This window comes from Mustela erminea, chromosome 8, assembly GCF_009829155.1.
Source record: "Mustela erminea isolate mMusErm1 chromosome 8, mMusErm1.Pri, whole genome shotgun sequence".
Lineage (NCBI taxonomy): Eukaryota > Metazoa > Chordata > Mammalia > Carnivora > Mustelidae > Mustela > Mustela erminea.
Window position 1 is genome coordinate 64142727 of NC_045621.1, and position 22279 is coordinate 64165005.

Below are 22279 nucleotides of genomic sequence, written 5' to 3' on the forward strand. Positions count from 1 at the left end.
ATTCCTATACACATTTTGCTAGATTTATTTAATAAGGTAACAGAAATAATAAATAGTATCTTGTTCTGCCTGTTAACCTATAGGACTATTCAGTCTTTTTCTTTTTTTTCTTTGACTCAGTTTTGGTAAGTTATATTTTTCTCAGAATTTATCCATCTCCTCTAGATATATGGCATATAGGAATTCACTGCACTATTACAGTCCCTTTTTAATCTCTGCTGAAATCATAGTTTAATTGTTTGTGATATTTTTGTTTTTCTAAATTTCACTTATTTTTTTGTATATGTTCGAATAAAACTTTATTTATTAAAACAGTGCTGGGCCAGATTTGGCCAGATTTGCTGACCCTTGCTTTAGACTAAACTCCTCTTTTTTTTTCTCTTGGTGTTCCAAGATTCATTGTTTATGCACCACACCCAGTGCTCCATGCAATATGTGCCCTCCTTAATCCCCACCACCAGGCTCACCCAATCCCCCACCCCCTCCCCTCTGAAACTCTGTTTGTTTCTTAGAGTCCACAGTCTCTCATGGTTCGTCTCCCCTCCAATTTCCCCCAACTCCCTTCTCTCCTTCTCCCAATGTCCTCCATGCTCAGATCTTTATCAACTCCAATTTCTTCCTTCTATTTTCTTCAGATTAATATTGTTGTTTTCTAATTAAAGTTAAATGTAGGGGCGCCTGGGTGGCTCAGTGGGTTAAGCCGCTGCCTTCGGCTCAGGTCATGATCTCAGGGTCCTGGGATCGAGTCCCGCATTGGGCTCTCTCCTCAGCGGGGAGCCTGCTTCCCTCTCTCTCTCTGCCTGCCTCTCCAACTACTTGTGATTTCTCTCTGTCAAATAAATAAATAAAATCTTTAAAAAAAAAAAAAGTTAAATGCCACGTTTGTTAATTTTCACTTTCCTTCTTCCTGAAGGTGTTTTTTTTTTTTTTAATTTTTTAAGATCTATCTATTTATCCCAGAGAGAGGGGGAGAGAAAGAGAGAGTAAGCAGAGGAAGGGAAGAGGGAGAGGGAGAGAATCTCAAGCAGATTCCCTGCTGGGCACCAAGCCCAATGAGGGGCTTGATTTCCTGACACCAAGATCATAACCCATGTCAAAACCAGGAGTCAGACAGCCAACTGACTGAGCCACCCAGGCACCCTCTGAAGGTTCCTTTGATGTAAGTACATTACAGTATAAATTTCCTTAGTTTTTGCTAATCTTAAAATATATTTATTTCAGGGGTACCTGGGTGGCTTAGTCAGTTAAACGTCTGCCTTCAGCTCAGGTCATAATCCCAGGTTCCTGGATCAAGCCCCAAATCAGGCTCCCTGCTCAGCAGGGAGTCTGCTTCTCCCTCACCCTCTGCTGCTTCCCCTGCTTATTCTCTCTCTTTCTGCAAAATAAATTAATAAGATATTTTTTTAAGGTTAAAAACATCTCTATTTCATTCTAGTCTTGAAATTCTTAATTTTCTCTAAATATTTTGAATATATTAAGTTATTCCCATCTTCAGACTATGATTGTTGTTAAAAAGACATCTGAGCTCAGCCTACTTATTACTCTCTTACAGGTGATCTATTCTTCTTCTCTGGTGGACTTGAAGATCTTCCTTTTATCTTTGGGGTTCTGCAGTTTTACTTCAAAATACCAAAGTGCAGATTTCTTTTCATTTATCTTGGTTGTTCACAATATTTTTCCCGTTGCTGTGAATGGCTATATTTCATGAATTCTGGAAAATTATTCAAATATTACCTCTTCTGTATTTTCTCTACTATGTTCTCGAGGACTATGATTAGATTTATGTCATAATTTCTCACTCTCTTCTCTAAATCTATTAACCTCTCTCTCTCAAAATTTTCATCTTCCTATCTCTCTATGCTGCAACCTTGGTAATTTCTTCAACTGTCCATTTTTCTCTTCTTCTGTATCTAACCTGTCAAACCACCAAATATTTTTTCATATATCTAAGTCCTTCCAGGGAGAGAATTTGTTTATTTGTTTTAACTCTTATTATTTTAACAGTTATAAGATTCATTCCTAAAAGCTATTTCTTTTTCAAATCTGCATGGTCATTTTTGATATTTTGTTTTTAACTCATTTCTATCATTCTATCCTTTTTTTCTTCATATATTTCATATATTACATAAAATGCCTAACACAGATAATTTCAGTATCTGAATTTCTTGAGGTAATACCTAAATTAGTTATTTATTTCTGATGTTTTATTTATATCTGGAAGAAAGTATTCCTTCAAAGAATATTTGTGTTTCTTTCTCTCAGAAACCAAGAGACATACACAATTCTCTTGAGGACATTTTAGCCATCTTTCAAGTCTCAGTATTATCAGCTTAATTCAAGAATCTCAGACTCAACATTTATTGTCAAATGTAAAAAAAATTAAGTAAAATATCAATACATGAATTCAATACCAGATTAGACACAAGTCCTTCCCCTTTGCTGCCACAGAGCTGTCATGCACGTTTGCTTTCACATGTAACACACCAAGCCTACTTCAGCCCCTAGCTTCTTTTTCTTTTACTTTAGATCCTTACATACTGCCTCCACTTTCTGTGAACTCAGAAATGCAATATGATCTATGTTTAAGGCAGGATATAGTTATTGGGCAACTCAAATGATTTTATCTATCACGTGTATACAGTGAAAGGAAAAAAATACCCTAAACTAAACAAAATCCATACCTGAAAGCAAGCTATTTTCTCCTTATAAATTCAAAGACAAGTTTTTGTTTGTTTGTTTTTAAAGATTTTATTTATCCATTTGAGAAAGAATGAGAGAGAGCATGAGGGAAGAAGGTCAGAGGGAGAAGCAGACTCCAGGGGGAGAAGGGAGCCTGATGCGGGACTTGATCCTAGAACACCGGGATCATGACCTGAGCCGAAGGCCAACTGAGCCACCCAGGTGCCCTAAAGACAAGTTTTTAATACCTAGTTGAAGTCCACTTTCAAATTCCTCTAAGGCTCTTGGAAGTTTAAATATGACATGGAATGTAAAATCTTTCACTATCCTCAATTCCAACAGAAATAAATTCCTTTCCTCCTTCCCAGCAAACAGTGACAAGAGATAAGAATCTCACTGACTCTTTATTGGAGAAGGGTTGAAAGACATCTGACCCAAATTCCATAGAGACAAAAATAAACCCCACCATGTTCGTTCATTTGGCCAACACCTACTAGACACCTATCTTGTCAGAGAACATAGTTAGCCCTGAAGTTAACCACGTAGGATGGTCCCTGCTCTTCAAAGAACACATAATCCATTAATTCTTCTTTCTGTCACCGACCTTCAGCTTCAGCAACATAAAAAGTTAGCACTGGAGCAGGAGCCAAAAGCAGTGACCGAGGTCTTGGTCGCTGACTAAAAATCCATTCACTCTCCACAGAACTCAGTTTCAGCTCCCTATACCAGGAGGATACCTTCAGACGGGTGACCTTCCAACTGAATTCTTTGAACTCCTAAGCTTTCTCAAAATCTCTTGTATCCAAATTCTTGGATTTCCAAGTAAGATCTTTTCTACGGTTTGCCGAATTTTAATACCAGGGGGTTTGGGTGATTAATTTCACAAACTTACAGGCCTCATGACACATGTAGAAAATGAAAATTATAGAGCACACTGGGATAATCTACTGAAGCAATTCAGAGCAACTGGCCCCAGAACTCCAGCCACCTCAAGCCCAGCTCAGCTGCCCAGAGGAATGAGATCAATATTGTGGCTCAACCTGTAACCCGCTCACTTTCTACCTGTGTGTCCTGACCACCAGTTGGGAAGCTCTGGTTGAGGTGACAGCTAGAGTCTCTTCCAGTACATTAGGCCCCTCATGATTTTTTTTTTTAAGATTTTATTTATTTATTTGACAAGCAGAGATCACAAGTAGGTAGAAAGGCAGATAGAGAGGAGCAAGCAGGCTCCCTGCTAAGCAGAGACCCTGGGATCATGACCTGAGCTGAAGGCAGAGGCTTTAACCCACTGAGCCACCCAGGCGCCCCTAGGTCCCTCATGATTTTAATTCCAGTCTATTTAATCTTTAGATAGTATCCATTATTAGAAGATCTACTCCTCATTGTCCAAATTTAAAGTCTGCACATCACCTTTCTCTCTCGCCCTGCACTAGGATATGAAAAAGGTTCATTCATCCAGCTTGCCTCCCTTGAATGTTAGTCTACCACATACCTTCCTATATCACGCATCAAAGAATGTAGTGTTAAAAATGAAGAATGAAGGTCCAGAATGAAGTCACTTCTGCTAAACCCCACCAAGAATCAAGACCTAAACTAACTGCAGTTGTCAGCTTTCCTAGGAGTAGAATTTTAAACCACACAGTCTGGAATTTGCTGATCAGCACCTGCAAGAGAGGTAATCTGCATGACAAGACCCCCTGCCTTTCCTAAGAGAAGGTGAAATAATCCACTCTTTTTTTTTTTTTTTAACTTAGCCATATCTTTATTATAGCAAGATTACTGATAATATTGAAAAAGTCCATCTAAATTTTCCAAATATTGTTGGCTATTAGGAACTTGAATTTCTAATAATTTAGATTGGTGAAAATAATTAATTCCAAATACTGGACTATATCATAAAGTTCAGTCATTAGGAAACTGGTACATGTGCCAAAGCTGACTGCACTCCAAGACACAGGTGCTTCCAGTGCATCCAAGGTGACACCCACTTTCTTCTGCATCATTCTTCCAGCAGTTAAGAGTAGAATACAGTGATCTTTACTAAGGCCCTGGGTTTTTTTTCCCTTTCTCTTCAAATTTTTGTTTAAATTCTAGTTAGTTAACATATGGTGCAATACTGGTTTCAGTAGAACTCAGTAGTTTATCACTTACATGCAACATCCAGTGCTCATCCCAACCAGTGCCCCCCTCCGTCACCCACCTAGCCTATCTCCCGCCCACCTTCCTCTGTCATCCCACAGTCTGCTCTCTATCATTAAGAGTCTCTTAGGGTTTGTTTCCCTCTCTTTTTTTTCCCTCCCGTGTGTTCATCTGTTTTGTTTCTTAAATTCCACATACGAGTGAAATCATACGGTTTTCATCGTTCTCGCACTGACTTATTTCATTTGGCATAATACACTCTAGCTCCAACCACATCGTTGCAAATGCTAAGATTTGATTCTTTTGATGGCTGCGTAATATTCCATTTTTATACCTGTGTGTCTATCTATCTATATGTATATATACATAAATAGATGTGTGTTTATATGTATACACACACGCGCGCACACACACATACTCACCACATCTTTATCCATTCATCAACCGGTAGACATTTGGGCTCTTTCCATTGCTTGGCTATTGTTAATAATCTGCCATAAACATCAGGGTGCGTGTACACCTCTGAATTTTATTTTTGTATGCTTTGGGTAAATACTTAGTAGCAAAATTGCTGGATGGTAGGGTAGCTCTACTTTTAACTTTTTGAGGGGCTTCCATCCTGTTCTCCAGAGTGGCTGCACCAGCTTGCATTCCCACCAACAGCGCAAGAAGGTTCCCCTTTCTCCACAACCTCGCCAACACCTATCGTTCCTTGTGTTATTAATTTAGCTTAGCCTCCTCGTCCCACTCTCCTGCCAACAAAAACCCTCCATTCGGTATAATTCCTCTGAGCTCCTTTCGACTCGCTGGAGGGGATATTGCCTGATGCATGAATCACTGACTAAAGCCAATTGGATCTTCAAGTTTACTCAGTTAAACTTTGTTGTTTAATGCTAGCGTTATGAAGATGGTAGAAATGAGCACCTGTATTAATAATGCTAGTAAAGTCAGAGCACTCTGAAGACACCCACCCACCTGGGTACGCACCTAAGACCTAGTAAGTAGTACCAGAAGCAGTCGTGGTTTAAGAAGGTACTGCAGCTCTGCCTCAAACGGTCTGCCCAGCAAGCAAGCAGCGTAACGCAGACCAAGCTCACACATGACAACCCGGGGAGGCGGGCGGGGGTGGGGGGGGCACTGCGTCAGTGGAGTTCAGAGTGTAAATGGCCAAGAGGTGGGAACAGCATTGCCCAAAGTTCCATTGGAAAAAAAGAGAAAAGCAGCAGATGAAATATAAGCATTTTCATTGTGTCTATGTAATTATAAAGGACTATGAAATAATTTTTTTGTCAAGTGAGCTTAGCAATACGGTTTTCCTTCCGAACCTGGAGCCCAGCCAGGTCCGTCTCATTGCGGTACCACTACCAACTGAGCGGCTTATTGTAAATGTGGAGTCCTGGGTCTCGGCCCCAGATCTACTGAATATGGATGTTTGGTGAAGAGGCCTGGGGATCTGCGCAGTTAAGTTTCAGAACCGCCAGGCATTAAGCTTCTATAAGGAAAGGGGACAGGAGAATAGCTCTCAAGGTGGTAAAAGGAGAAAAGCAGAAGGGATCCCACAGAAATAACACCATATCACAGAAGATGTCAGCAGGGAAGTAGCTGGTGTGGAGGTCATTCATTTCTGAAAACTTTTTTCTTTGTTCTGTTGAAAAGAAAACCACAGGCCCAAAATGGAGTCACTCCGGCCAAGTAACCAAACCTGGGCTTACAGCCTCACCTAAATGCAGTTCCAGCCTCCCTCAAAAATGTAGTCTTACTCAGCCGGTCAGGAATTTTCTGATCAGCACCAGTGAGGTCATCTGTCACATGAGTCCTCTCCATCTCCCAAATGAAGATGAGATAATCCACCTAATAAGACCCCCCTGCCTCTCCCCCCCAAGGAAAGGTGACCTTGTCTGAAACAATCCTTTCTTTTCTTCTGCCAGTAACTACTTGCTCCACCCTCCTTCCCATAAAAATCTTCCATTTTGCACAATTCCTGAGCATCTCTGTACTTGCTAGATGGGAAGCTGCCCGACTCAGGCAATTCTTTAATAAAGCCAATTAGGTCTTCAAATGTCCTCAGCTGAATTTTGTTTTCTAACAGATAAATTAATGATATCTGTTAAAAAATACATTAAATGGGGAACCTCTCTAATTATAACTTTAAAATCCATCAATAAATGAAGAAGCCAGAAATCTTACAATTAAAATAGAGAAGTGAATAACCCAGTTCTAAATAAACTGTAGTAAATTGAAGTCCTGAAGGAAACTAGAAGTCTGGCAGAAGAGCAAGAACAAACAGTTTTATGTGAAGAACCAGGTTCACTTCTGAGGTTCTGCAGAGCCAAGGAAGAAGCAAAGCAGCAGGTGAAAATCCCCAACCTTAGACGTTCGTTTCTTTAAGAAAATAAAAGATAATCCTTACATGACATTTAAATACTTCCTGAGGCTCACTTGTATAACACACAACTCCTTCCTTATCAAACGTTTCCTGATGCACAATGAGGGAAAGGAAAAGGCAAAGGCACTGATGCAATCGCTGTGGTATTACAGACGTGTAAGCATTTCCTATCAACTGTCACATTTAAACATGGGAAGTTGAGAGGCGCCTGGGTGGCTCAGTGGGTTAAGCATCTGCCTTCGGCTCAGGTCAGGATCCCGGGGTCCTGGGATCGAGTTCCGCATTGGGCTCCCTGCTCAGTGGGAAGCCTGCTTCTCCCTCTGCCTCTGCCTGCTACTCTCCCTGCTTGGGCTCTTTCTCTCTCTGTCAAATAAATAAATAAAATCTTAATAAATAAAATAAAACAAAACAAAACATCAGCAGTTGGAAAGGTGAGGAAATCGAGTCTCAGGAAAGGTTAGTGACTCACCCAAGGCTCAAAGGCAGCCGAGGGGCAGTAAAGATGTAAGCTCAAGGTTATACTTGTTAAAAAACGTCCTACACAATGATGCAGGGAAAAAAGAAAAATGGGGTTTCAAACTCTAAAAGCTGCCATTGGTTAAAATCATAAAGGATCTGAACCAGGATACTAGTATATAACAAAATGAAATAAGGAGGAATAAAACATAAAAATGTAAAAATAAAATAAAAATAAAAGAGAGGGGAAAAAAGGAAAAGCTCAGCATCCAAAGTGCCGGTGCTGTCTTTGACCATGGAAGTGGACCATAACCAACACTGCTCCCAGCACACACAGCTGACCCCAGCCCTCCATAAACCAAGGGATGATGAACTCGGCTGGACCATTTCTCAGGCTGGCAGCTGGTTTATCCTTTGTTTGTTCTGGACACAGAGACTGCAGTGACAGGATAATGGGCAAAAATACCTCGTCAGGCTGCACACTAAGCCCAGCCCCCACACTAAAGAGAATTCCTTACCTAAGAACCGGCTGCAGAACGGTAGGGCTCCCCACACTCTCCACCACCAGGAGTTCTCTCCTCACGACGTTTAATGACCCTACGAGTTCAGGACCCCAAGCTGGGACCTCCATAATAGGCTTTCTATCGATCAGCTTTTAGTGCACAGTCATTCTAATCTCTCCTAAAGTTCCTGCAAGTCTCAAGGTTGCAAAACTACCAGGAGACCTGGGTTGCTCTCTGTGAAAGAGTTAATGGAAGAGCCAGCAAAAAGGGAAATAAATGTACATGGATAACATTTCAATACCAAATATAAAGCATAATATTAAATACTGTATGCTGGGCACTGAGCTAAGAATATACGTGTGTTTGTGTGTGCGTGCGTGTGGCTAACTTATTATTGTATAGGTGACAGAATTGAGACTCAGGTTGGGATGTAAAATATAATGACTACCATTATAAACATCAATAAGCCAGTTTACATCAAGAATTATAAGGCACATATATTCTTCCAGCAAGCAATTCCATTCCTGGCAACACATCCGAACAAAACCAGCAACATCGTATCCAAGAGTACAGGCACATGGTGTTCACCCACTCCAAAAAGTTGGAGACCATCTGAATTCCATCAAGAAGGAACTGATTATCAATTATAGTCACTCTTAGAGTAGAACATTACACAGCCATTAGACGTGACTTGGTAAGTTTTTGTTTCTTGACACAGAGAGATGCCCACAGGAATCTTCAATGAAAATGCAGGTAAATCACAGAACAATGAATACAGCAGGATTCCAATTTTGCTCTCTAGAGAAGGGCCTCTTGGACCTGAAAGTGGGGTCTGCTGAGGAAGGAGCAGGCTGACACTTCTCCGCAGAGGGGAGGGCCGCCTGTGTGGGAGACCTGGGCAAAGGGACACATGGAGAAGGACCGGGTGGAGAACACAGGCAGAAGGGATGAGGAAGGGACTAGACCTTGGCAAACACTGGAGGCCCAATTCAGGATTCGTTTTTCCTCCTTGAGGATCAAGGAGAAGCACTGAATGGTGTGCACTTCACAGGTGAGGCAGGGCGGGGGGGCGGGGCGCGGGGGGGGAGATGCGGTTAGCCGATGCTCAGAGTTACCCTGTGCAAGTGGTAGAGCCAGCATCTGGCTGGGGCCTGTCTGCAAGTGTCCAAGCGTGGACCTACCTTCTAGCCCAGAACTTGGTGGATCCCAGCTTCTTGACCTAGAGCTCCTCTTTTGGGCCTTTTCCACCTCTTTCTAGGCTCAGTTTCTCACTTTCCTCTTCCTCCTTCCTACTACTTTCCACAAAGTCACATAGAAAGTTCACCTCTTTATACTCTATCCTTATCATCTAAGGGAGCCCTTCCAGCCTTGATGAGACAGGACCTTCCCAGCTCCGCCCCAACAGAATTACATCAACCCATAAAGTGGTTGCAAAACAGCCAAAACAATTTCAAGTCACCTTCAAATAGCCTTTTAAATTTGGATTGAAGGCTGTTACTTGAATTTCTCAGCTCTGTTACTGCTTTGTATGTTCTACAAGGACTCCTTCTCCCCCTCCTGTATGTGAGGGGAGAGAAAACTAAAGTTATTATATGTGCTCCTAAATGAATATTTGAATTTGAGAGAAGTAATTTAAGGGGAAGCCTAGAAAAGCCTGTATCAAAATACAACGTTAACTGAGCCTCTTGAATTTTAATTTGTTTTAAAACTACTTAATTTCAAAGTAAAAAGAAATTGCAAAATACATATATTCTGGCCTTTTTTTTTTAAAGCACAATAAAACAGTGCATCATATTGTTATATCAATCAAATTTGATTAACCCAGAGCCAGTACAGCCCCCCAACTCCACTCTTGGTTTTTTAAGCATGCGTACCCTGCCCTCTGCTGGCCTCACCACTCTTCCTGAATGGGCAGGGAGGAAGGGAGGAAGAAGAGTAAAACATCTGGATCCCTTTCACCAGAATGGACGGTTTCCTTTCCCAGTTGTGCACACAAGTTCCATCACTTTCTATCTCCATCACCTCCCCTTCTCCAAAATGTCATACTCCTTTTAAAGATTTAGAGGATCATGACCTAAAAGAGTTAAGCTTAAATTGTTTCCCTTAAATGGGGGGATAGGTAACAGGCAATCCAAAATTAGAGAGTAGTGAAAACTAATTGAACTCTAGTTTCAAAATATCTTCCTAATTAGATGTGGCTTCTGGTGATGGAACACTTATGTACATCCTGTCTGGGAAAAGAAAATGACAGCATAGAATATGCTGAGTGCCAGGGACTAAACTTCGCTGTCAGGTAACCCAATGTGCATAAGGCATCAGTGGTAGGTCATGGAAGCTAATCACTCTGCTTTGTGACAAGGTGGCAAAGGTGGGTCGAGCTGATTGGCTCATCCAAGACTCTCAGCCAGGGGAAGACGACAAAGGATGTGAAACTAAAAGCAGATAACCTCTGAGTCCCAGACCTGAAATACAAGAAGACAGCACCAACTGGAAATCTTCTCAACTCTTCCCATTTCATACGACAAGATTCACTTTGCCTCTCCTCATGCTCTCACATCAGCTCCCATGAAAGCCATCATCATGACTTTGCAAGCTCATTTCCTGAAGTTCAGTTCCAGATGGACCAAATTACTGTCCTGGGTACTGGGAACACGGGAATACTATGACACAATCCCCTCACCTAGGGAACTCAGTCTGGTCCAGAAAGCAAAAGTGTGAGGGAAGTAACTGCAAACGACAGGAAGTGCAACAAGGGACCCATGCCCAGGTGCAGAAGCGGTACAGACAGAAGACTGAAGAACCATCTGGATGCAGGGGGGATGTGAGGAGAGAGTTCCAGAGAGGAGGTGCCAGAGGCAGCAAGATACAAGTTCAGGGAGAAGCCTTTTAAGCAGGGGGGCCAGAATACACAACCCCATGGAAAACCCAGGTGGGACTTCAGGAGTGCATTAGTAGAAAAGCAGAATCAATAGCTCTGTAAGGATGTGGCAAGGGTGAGGTGGTGAGTGGCCGAAGCAAAGGCTGGAGAGAGCTGACCCAAACACAGAGCACGGGAGCCTTGCCTGGTCCTCATCTTATCAGTGGCAGGAACTTGGAACTTACCTGCAATTTACAAGAAGTCTCTGAATGGTTTTAAACCAGAAAGAAGGTACAGTCAGTCACATCAGAGATTTGACAAGATCAAGAAACCATCGGTTCACTTTTTATATGCGTGTTGTTACAAGTGTAGACAAATTCCAAATTCCTTCCCATTTTTCGTTGTATATCTACTTTTAAAAGGTATGATGTGCTAGAGGGCACTGTGAAGGTGAATAAAGGCAAACTACATTAGGGGCACCTGCGTGGCTCGGTGGGTTAAGCCTCTGCTTTCAGCTTAGGTCATGATCCCAGGGGCCTGGGATGGAGCCCAGCATCGGGCTCTCTGCTCAGCAGGGAACCTGCTTCCCCCCCTCTCTGATTGCCTCTCTGCCTACTTGTGATTTCTGTCAAATAAATAAATAAATAAATAAATAAAATCTTTAAAAAAAAAAAAAAAAACACAAACCGCTTTAATGGGAGTCAGTATCTGGTACTTTGTCAGTGATGCTCAGTGAGCCCTAGATGAGAAGGCAGACAGGGACTTCCCTCAGCACACGTACACCAATTAAGTTGCAAAGTTACCTGATGCACACAAACTTTGGAAAAAGCAAATTTCCCAAAGGTAAAAAGGAAACACAAAATGCATACGAACATGCAAATCTCAAAAATCTAACTGGATGTGAAATAAGGCCACTGATTCCACCTATGCCTTTCCAGCAAAAGGAAACAATCAATTCTCTACACACTAAAGTTGTGCAAACACTATCTTTCACAATATTTTCAGAATGCATGTCACTATTTTTAAATTTCCAAAACTGGGTGTCTGAGATCTGCAAAAGTTATAAACTCTCTTAAGCAATTGGTACCTTTAAAAAGACACCCCAGGGAACGCCTGGTGGCTCAGTGGATTAAAGGCCTCTGCCTTCGGCTCAGGTCATAGTCCCAGGCTTCTGGGATGGAGCCCTGCATCGGGCTCTCTGCTCGGCGGGGAGCCTGCTTCCTCCTCTCTCTCTCTCTCTCTCTCTGACTGACTCTCTGCCTGTTTGTGATCTCTGTCTGTCAAATAAATAAATAAAATCTTTTAAAAATAATAATAAAAATATAAAAAGACACCTCAGTCTCAAAATATGGACATTTCCCCGTAATGGGGCTGCCAGGATTTACAAATGACAATTTCCACCATGGATCCTTTCTCCTCTAAGTCAATGTCACCAGAAAAAGGCCACTTACCTAAATTATATACGGTTGTTATTGTTTTTTTAAGATTTTATTTATTTGAGAGAGAGAACATGCAGAAGGAGCAGAGGGAGAGGAATAAGCAGTCTCCGTGCTTAGCTTGGAACCTCATGCAGGGCTTAATCCCAGGGCACTGAGCTTAACCGACTGAGCCATCCAGGCACCCCAAAATGTATAAAGTTTTTAACTCAACTCACAATTTAATTGAAAGTAAATTACGATGCTTTTTCCCTTGTTCTTTCCTCCACCCTCACCTCTGCCTTATTTTCCCCCAGCACAAACCAGAGTCAAGTTCTTTATAGCAGGCACAGTGCAAAAGGAAGAAATTTGTGACTGCAATGGCTTCTACAGACCAGTGAGTAATTCCTGGCCCCAGGTTCCTACGTGAACTGTTCCCATAGCACCCCCTAGTGACCAAAAAGCATTTTTCTGAACCCATGAACTCTACATTCTCAACTGCCTAAAAAGCAAAGCATTTAAGATGTAAAAATAATGCAAACATTAATGAGTTTACCCTCTGGGAACATCTGTCCCAGTTAAGACAATAATTTTAACCTCTGTGGACAACTTTTCTCACCACTAACATAGAAAAAATAACATCCTCAACAATCAAAGTCCTTCTCCCTTTGAGCGTGGGAGCTACCCAGTAAGATAGACTACCAATACCTGTGGCTGTTTTTAAATAAGAGGAAAGGGAAAAGAGACACAAAGTAACAAGAGAATATGCACCCTTAGGTCTACCTGAATCATGAGGAGTATCCTATGTTAAATCCAAAATATACAGGTCTGTTCACTTCTCCTTCTTTGCTATCATACGCTTTGACTCCCTCTTTCCTCTGTTTACCTGGTTTTAAGGAGACTGCAGGAACCAAGGAGTTTTCTAGAAATAGCCTTCAACTACCCAGAACCATATTCATTTATGCTATAAAATACGAGAATATTTTTTAATCCCGTTTTCAAAATTGAGATTTTTGTTTTTGACATGCATTCTGGAAAATACAAATGTTAGATTACTTTGATTGGTTAACAGAGAGTGCAATTTGAAATGAACACGGTAATAATGAGAAGTGCTTACACCTTCACCCTTCAACTTCCTGCCCAGCAAATAAACACTCTGACTGACTACGGTGCCTGGTACTCATGGCTCAGTAGGCACCTAACATCCTTTTGATTCTTCTTCTCCAAGTCTGGGACCTTCAACAAAGCCAAAAACTTTTGCTCAGTTTGCAGGCCACAGCCTCTCAGAAATAAAGCCCTTCACTGCCCTCTACTGGAGAGACTCGGAACAAAACTGAAATCCATCCTTCCAGCATTTGAAATCACCTTATCTATTCTTTTTCTTTTCTTTTCTTTCCTTTCCTTTCCTTTTCTTCCTTCCTTCCTTTATTTTTTTAAGATTTTACTTATCTATTTGACAGAGAGAGAGAGATCACAAGTACGTTGAGACACAGGCAGAGAGGGGGAAACAGGCTCCCTACTGAGCAGAGAGCCCAATGTGGGCCTCCATCCCAGGACCCTTAGATCATGACCTGAGCCAAAGGCAGAGATTTGACCCACTGAGCCACACAGGTGCCCGTATGCTCTGGTTTCTTGATAATATATAACCTTCAATATCTCATAAATAAATCATAAGATTCCAAGAGGGGTTAAAAATGCAACTGTGTAGAAATTCAAAGTCATTTTCCCTCTTTATTGACTAAATGAGGAGTCTACATGGCAGCAAACTGGGAAGCGAGCGGGCTTTGCACAGCCACTATGTGATAAAGTGGTCAAGGTTCAACCTGTGTCTGCAAACTGAATCATCACAAACCGGGAGATATTTATCCTTTTTCCGCTCATACTTCAAAATATGTATACTTTTTTTAAAAAAGATTTTTAATTTATTTACTTGAGAAAGAGAGAGAGAGAGAGCACAAGCACAGGGAGTGGCAGACAGAGGGAGAGAGAGAAGCAGGCTTCCTGCTGAGCAAGGAGACCGATGTGGGGCTTGATCCCAGGACCCTGGGATCATGGCCTGAGCTGAAGGCAGATGTTTAACTGACTGCGCCACCCAGGCACCCCTCTGTATCCTTTTTTAAAAATCAGCCTTAAGAATCCATCTGTCCTGTTACTCAGGACTTCATTAGTTATCATAAAGCTACAGGTAAAGGCCATAAATGTAAACCAAGTGTCTAGCATGGTGCGTGAAGCTACACAAGAAGTATGAATTCTTCTCTCTTTTCTGCTCAGGTCCCCCCTTCAAGCCGCTCCAAGACCTTTTCCCTTCTGTAGTATATATTCCCCACCCACATCTTCAGGCACATATTCTCTGTTGCTCTTTCAGTATGTCTTGTGCTGCTTGTGCTGTGTTCTCCACTGGAAAGGGGAGTCTCACTGCCTGGGCTGGTCCTTGGTCTACGAGTGTCCATTCCTGGAAGCCATGGAGGTAATGGCAACAGCCATTACAGCGGCTGTAGCAGCCGGAGCGGCAGCAGGGGTGCCTGCAGCCCAGCAATGAAAGATGCTACAAAAACAATGATGACATTATAATAATAAAACCATAATAATAACGCAACATAAGCGATGATAATAATAAAACTCACTAGGATTATGATAATAACTAGTGCCATGTATTTTTTGTGCCAACCAACCACTGGGTTATACACTGCCCATGCTTCACCTAATTCAGTCCTCAAAAACCACAGGAAGGTATCGTAATGACTTTCCCCATTTCACAAAGGAGAAGCTGAGTTCTGGAAGGTTGCAACAGCTGTCGATGCTATTCGACAACAACTGGCTACCTGTCTTCCATTCAGAATCTCCAAAGCCCTTTAATCACCTTAGTACCCCCACACCTGCTAGAATCCGGGCACACCTCCAGGGCTACAGTGATGGTCACAGCATCTCCGAGTGCCTGGGTACAGCATGTGCTAAGGGACAGACTCCCCACTGAGAATGATAAATGTACCCCCCCTTCTCCTACTGAGACCATGTCCCACCGCCTAGCGTCTCCATCTAAGATTTCCTTCCTATCCTCTCTTCTCTTCTTCCTCCTTCTGATGTACGATTTGGTGGAAAGAGAACAGAACCGGAAATAAGGACGGCCTCTCATTAGTCGTGTGACTTCAAACAATTCAGTTCATTTCTCCCACTTTCGTCTGTCAAGTGTAATGATAGCGCCTGCCCGACCTGTCTTCAGGCACAGCTGTTTAGAATGAATAAGGAAGCAAATGTGAAAGTGAGCTAAAAGCTGTAAATGAGTATCAGCTGCGTGCATATTTGATTCTTACTATTCTCTGGTCTTCGAAAACACAAAACACTGTGCTGCTTTCCCACAGGAGACAGGACCCGCTGCAGGGAAGGTGCTGGCTCGTGCCCTCTGCCAGCACCATGATGGGGCAGGAAGAAAACCCAAAGACATGTGAATCAGCAACAGCAATGAAATAATATTGTCATCCTTCTCCCTCTTTCTATAGGTTTCCACAGGCTTCTCCCTCTTGTCCAAACCAACAGCAAAAGAGAAACAACCTTCCTCACCCACCCCACCTTCCTGGCCACTCTTTCCTCACTCCTTATCTCACTGGGTACTTCTAAAATGTCCACCTCTGCAGCCATAATGGTCATTCCTTTATTTGCACCATAGTCATGGCAGCCTGTGTTGCACTGAGCACTCACAACGCGTCAGACACAGTGGAGACATCCTGCCTGGATCATCTCTCATCATCACAGTGATATACTTTCGGGGTCCTGGGCTCCATTGGGCTAGACTGGACTCACAGAGATCAGCCAGCTCGCCCAGGGAAGGACAGAGATCCAGCTGCTGTTGCTTTCTGACCAATCCTATTTCCTATCTAAATCTAAACATTACATACCAGCCAAGGGTTCCTTGGCTGAAAGATCGCTTAGAAACCATAAGGAAATCCTATCATTAATAGCCTATGAATGTATAACCACAGTGACGTAAAGCATAAATATTTCCTTGAATAAAGACTAATGACCCTATAGAAAAAGTACATTCACGTCACCTTTTAATGTTTAATATAATGAGAGAATGTAATATTAATGAACTCTTCCTATTAAGAAGTAATTGTGTTTATTACAAAGAAGAGCTGGCAGGCACCACCGTGAACAGGTGATCAAATTAGCATCATGAGCAAAGGAATGAATCAACACCAAGGTGAGGAGAACACGGCATCATTCCAAGGTATTCCTGACAAAAAATGCGTAAATTAAGTCTAGTCACAAAGAAATATCAGACAAACCCAAGCTAAGCCCCACTCTGCAAAATAAGTGGCCTTAGAGTTTTCAAAAGGGTGACTGTCCATAAGAGAAAAATAAAGACTATTCCAGAGCAAAGGAGACTAATGCTGACCACCACTAAATGATCCTGGGTGGGCTCCTGGACCCGACAGATGACCACTACCAAAACTGGCAGAACTTGTGTAAGATCTGAAAATTAAATAATACTGTGTCAGAGTTAACTTCCTGATTTGGGTGAGTAAATTGTTAGGTAAAAGAATGCCCTTATTTTTAGGAAACATGCACTTTAGTATATTTAAAGATAAAGGACATCAGGTCTATAACTTTGAAATGCTTCCAAAGCCAGAGAGAGAGAAAATATAGAGAGAATTTCTTGGTGCTATTTTTGTACATTTTTATAAGCCTGGAGTTATTTCAAAATAAAACATTAAAATAGAATGGACAAATTATGAACACATATGAACTATTAAATAAATATGAACTGTCATAATCCTATATCCCTACCCATTTACTCCTAAGCACACAGGAGGACCAAACCGGGGGTGCTTAATATGAAGTCAATCTTACAAGCCTGATATACGAAATTCTGGTGCCCACAAATGCCACCTTACTTTTTCCAATTCACAATGGTTCCATTCAAATGCAGCAGTGATACAATATCTCTTCCGTTCCTTCCTTCCTTCCTTCCTTCTTTCAAGTAGGCTCCACACCCAACATGGAGCCCAATGTGGGGTTTGAATTCATGACCCTGAAATCAAGACCCATGCCAAGATCAAGAGTCGGACTTAACCAAATGAGTCATCCAGGTGCCCATCTCTTTCTTTCTGATAGTGAATAATCACTTCTGACTTCTCAATTTCAAAATTAAGAAAATTCAAAAAAATCTTCCAGCGACTCCTTTCCCTGTGAAAACACAGGCAACCTCAATAAGGCGTATTGCATTCCTCCCTCTTCATCCCTTCCCTGGCCAATATGCTTTTTGGTTAAGCAGTTGGCATTGAGATATCTGTACAGCAACTAACCCTTTGCTCTCTCCTGCCATCAGTGTGTTTTAGCTCCAGAAAGTGTATGGACAGGAGTGTGAATGGGGTGACTCAAGGTTCGCATCACTAATAGAGAGCAGAGACCCCAACCAACTCCGGCACCTAGGTGCTCCTACAGAAAAGGCACACGGCCCTACGCATCTGCATTCAATCTTAGCAGAGTGATTTCCGCTCTTCCCCACCCGGGGAATCTAGTAGGATAAACAGCAGAACACCACATGCTCAAGGTTTAAAAACCTCTAAAGATGGCTGGACACAGGCCCCTGAAATGTCACTTGAGAAGGAGTAATGGCGATGAAGCCGTTTCTTCTCATGCTCAAAGAGAAGTGAAAAGCTGAAAAGAAATTATAGCTGTACTTAACCTTGTTCTTTCTCATGGGTCATTATTAGCATGTTCTCATTTAGAATTCACAGGATGTCTTCTGGTACAGGAACATCAAATCTCTTGTTACCCTTCACCACATGCCTGAGGTCAGACAGAATTTCCATTTCACAGACATAAAAATCAGGGCAAAAGAAAATCAAGATGATCCCCAAGCAACATTGTCACGGGCAGAGGGGGCCCAAATGGACCAAATATTCTGCCTCCAGGAAGAAAACAAATATCCCTAATTTCCACAATAACCACACACACACACACACACACACAATCATTTTATGTCAGTAATTACTAGGAAAGCCACACTGGTCTATTTTTATTTCTTCTTCCTGATTTAGAGGAATCAGTCTGGATGAAGACAAGATCACCTAAGCACATAAAATTCCATGGCTCCCAACTAATGCTTCACATTCTGGGCAAACATGAATATGACAGCCTCTACTTCTCTTGTGCCAAAGGACAGCACAAGAGGGCTCAAGGGACTTCCTGGGAACAGCTGGCCCTTCTTTCTTTTAAATATGAGAATTATTCATGTTAAAAAAAAACACATTAAAAAATATCTCTTAATTTTTTGTTTTCATAAGGGAGGAGAAGCAGAAACTATTGTTTCTTTTTTTTTTTAAGATTTTTTTTTTAATTTATTTGAAAGATAGAATGAGAGAGAGAGAGAGAGAGAGAGAACATGAGAGCGGGGTGAGGAGCAGAGGGAAAAGCAGATTCAGGGATCCCGATGCAGGCCTCGATCCTGGGACTCCTGGATCATGACCTGAGCCAAAGGCAGACGCCCAACTGAATGAGCCACCCAGGCGCCCCAGAAACTGTTGTTTCTGACACAGTTTGCCTAACCGTGCAGAGCTTGCTCAACAGGCCCAGTTGTCCTCTAAACACTGGTATATTGATGGACTGCTTCTATTTTTTTTTTTTTTTAAGATTTTATTTATTTACTTGACAGAGAGAGACAGCAACAGAGGGAACACCAGCAGGGGAAGTGGGAGAGAGAGAAGCAGGCTTCCCTCTGAGCAGGGAGCCCAATGCCAGGCTCCATCCCAGGACCCTGGGATCATGACCTGAGCCAAAGGTAGACACTTAACAACTGAGACACCCAGGCGCCCCCTATCTGTTTCTATTTTTAAAACAACAAACCGGGGAGACAGAAATCAAAGGACCCGCAGACACAACGAGCATCTGAAGAACCAATGTACACTGGGAAACCAGAGGATGATCAACCAGGAGACACCGCTACGACCAGGAAAGTGAGCAGCCGAGAAGAAGTCAATAAAGACAAGTCCACAAGTGGACAACACAAGTAACACTGAAGACTCCCCTATACAAACTTTTAAAGTGAATTTGCTTAAACACGGTAAGCACCGAAGACAAGCAAAGACATCCTACAACAAAGGTCTTCAATGCTCCTGGTGATTAAAATAATATTTACTTCCATGGGACCAAGCCCACAGGAGAAGTTTCAAGCAAGGAACAGCACAGTTGCTCCCCAGCATCCCGTGCCCCACGGACAGAAGGCAGTCGGCCTGCTGCTAAGAGGAATCCCCAGGAACGACTGAATGCCAAGCATTTGGGGTGCATAAGAAAGAGAGCTTCAGATGGCCTTTCCAGGGTACACACAAGCATAGGTGTTCACGGAGTTAGCAAACACTTGTGAGCACTTGCCATGAGTGAGACATGAGCTGCGATCGATGTTCTGGTCAGCATACTTGCCAGGGAGCCTACAGGCAAGGAGCGGGGCATAGCTGATAACCCACGGGCACTGGAAAATGAGAATTCTCACAGGAAAACAGCAGACTGAATGAAGCTCGAGGGTAAGAACCACATTGCAATGGGCTACTCTCGTTCCTGTAAGACGTTTAAACAATGAATTTATATTCTCCCTTCAGTCTTTCTCTGTGACACTAAGACGTGTGGTTGTTCTTCATTTGAAGGGATGGGTGATAAAACAAGCCCTGAGGTTCAAATCTAAAGTCCAGGAGCAAGTACGTGGCAGAAGACATGCTTGAAAAATCACATCTCCCCAAACTCTTAGCTGCTTATGGTTTGCTTAAGAGACATGCAAAACAGGGTTTGGAATGCACAACACACTCATATGTAATGAAGAATTTAAATATTTTTTAAAAGAAGGAAAACAAAGCTAGAACCTGAAAAGCTTCTTCATTTTCTCAAAATGATAGCCTTTCAAAGGAAAATACAGGTTTATGAGGGACAGACAAGCAGTGAGAGCTACGGGTGGTTCACCAGAGCTGGAGTTCACAATGTAAGCTGGAAGCTGAAATGGTGCCACGAATTCAAGTGAAGGAGGTGGGCCTTTCTTTGACAGACAGGTGGGCCTTTCTTTATTTTTTCATTTATGGGTTCTTAGGGTTGTTTTTATTTAGTTTGGGGAACCACTTTGAAGCCATTAAGTGACACAATGAGAAAGTTATTCCTGGGGCAGTGTCTAAGAAAGAACAGAAAGGAGGAGCAGAAGGGAGGGAGTGCAACTGTCCCATCAGAACCAGGAGAACCTTCCAAGTACTGTGGCAGAGGCCCAGGGAGGGGATAGATGAGGAGCAAGGGGGAAAAGAGACCTTAAATACAAAAATATCCCCAGCGTTCTGAGGTTGGGCGACTCAGACAGAAATACCGAACATGGCAAGTTTAGGTCTGGGAGAGGAGGGAAGCCACTGGGAAACTGCCCTTTGGAAGCCTCCAGGCCACCTGACAGGAGTTGGGGGTGCAAAGCTAAAGCTCTGCTCAGAACACAAGCCTGTCAAACCCTCTCCAGGGGCAACCGCTACAGGGAGACCAGGCAAAACTAGCAAAACAAGCTGAGACCCACAAAAATGTTCTTTGGGGATGACACAAACAGAACAAGCCAATGGCTCCCTTAACAGCATTTTCCAACTTCGGCTAATGCTTCAGATGTCTGACCAAAATCACCGCACTCGGCTTCGCACATGCCAGGGCGTCTCTCCTGGGTCCTCCTTCTGTCTGGAGCCCTCAGATAGCGGCTGGGCCCTGGCTGCCTCAAACTGAAGCTTTAGCATTCCTGTCACCCCTTGACATGCACCACTCTGAGGGACCATCTGCCAAACTTTCACTTTTCCCTCAGAGACATCCCTCAGACCAGCCCCGGTTCAGGTCTGTGCGGCCAATGCGGCAATCCCCCTGCCTCACCCCACCCCTGCCCAGGCCCACCGCCCCAAGAACTCTGCTAGTCACCTAGTCACACACCTGGACACGGAGGGTCGTATCTTAACTTCTACTCTTAAATATGCTTAAAACAATGTTAAGGCCTCGGCAAAATGTACCTCATACACAATGTTTCCGGAAAGGCAATGACTGGAAACTAACAGTCAGTTACTGTACCCGGGCACTATGAGATGTAATCTCTGAGGCATATTTCTCTGCCAGTTTTACTTCAGAGCGTACAACTCGGATTCGGATCAGCTTTCTCTGTGACTATTAACCATAAAAAGTGGGGGAAAGAGAAACTTTCTTTCTAAATCTGTGACTACCTACATATTTTTAATTATAAATATCTAATATAATTTTAAAATCAAACTAAACCAAACCGGAAGTTAAATTTTGTTAGGCTTCACGCCATAACGCAATCAGTAATTACAAATAAATTAAACTCTGGATAAATACACAAATAAACACACTCACACATATACATCATTTTTTTAAAAAAATCTAAAAGCAAGAATGGAAAATTTTTCAGGTAATCATTAATACAATTTAGTTAAATTACAGGAGGGGCCAAGGTCTTTTATAAGGAAAAGACCGACATTCCACAGATACTCAAGATAACCATTAAATTTGTCAATAAAATCAGATTTTTAAAAGATAACCAACAGGAACAAATTTGGGGTTTTCTTTTGTCATTTCAAAACAGCTTAAAAATGACTGCTCCTCTTGGGTGAAATTTCCAAAGGAAAGATACTCCAGGCTATTTCAGGTCTCCAGGATTCGAGCCCCATCATGATCCTCTCCCCACTCTGACCTTCCTTAAGCAAAGCTGATAAATGGAAAAATGAAATCATTCAAGTTTCACACTGTTTTCCACAAACACATAACAGCAAGCCAGAGATACCCGAAAGGCAAAAATGCAGCCATCCAAGGAATCACTGATCGGATAACCTCTGAA

At 42.4% G+C, this 22279-nt stretch overlaps 1 protein-coding gene across 3 annotated transcripts in view; it reads right to left on the reverse strand.

The window, feature by feature from the left end:
* STK39 (serine/threonine kinase 39) overlaps positions 1-22279 on the reverse strand; it is a 304821-nt gene that overhangs the window by 165915 nt on the left and 116627 nt on the right. The gene's annotated exons all lie outside the window — the stretch shown is intronic.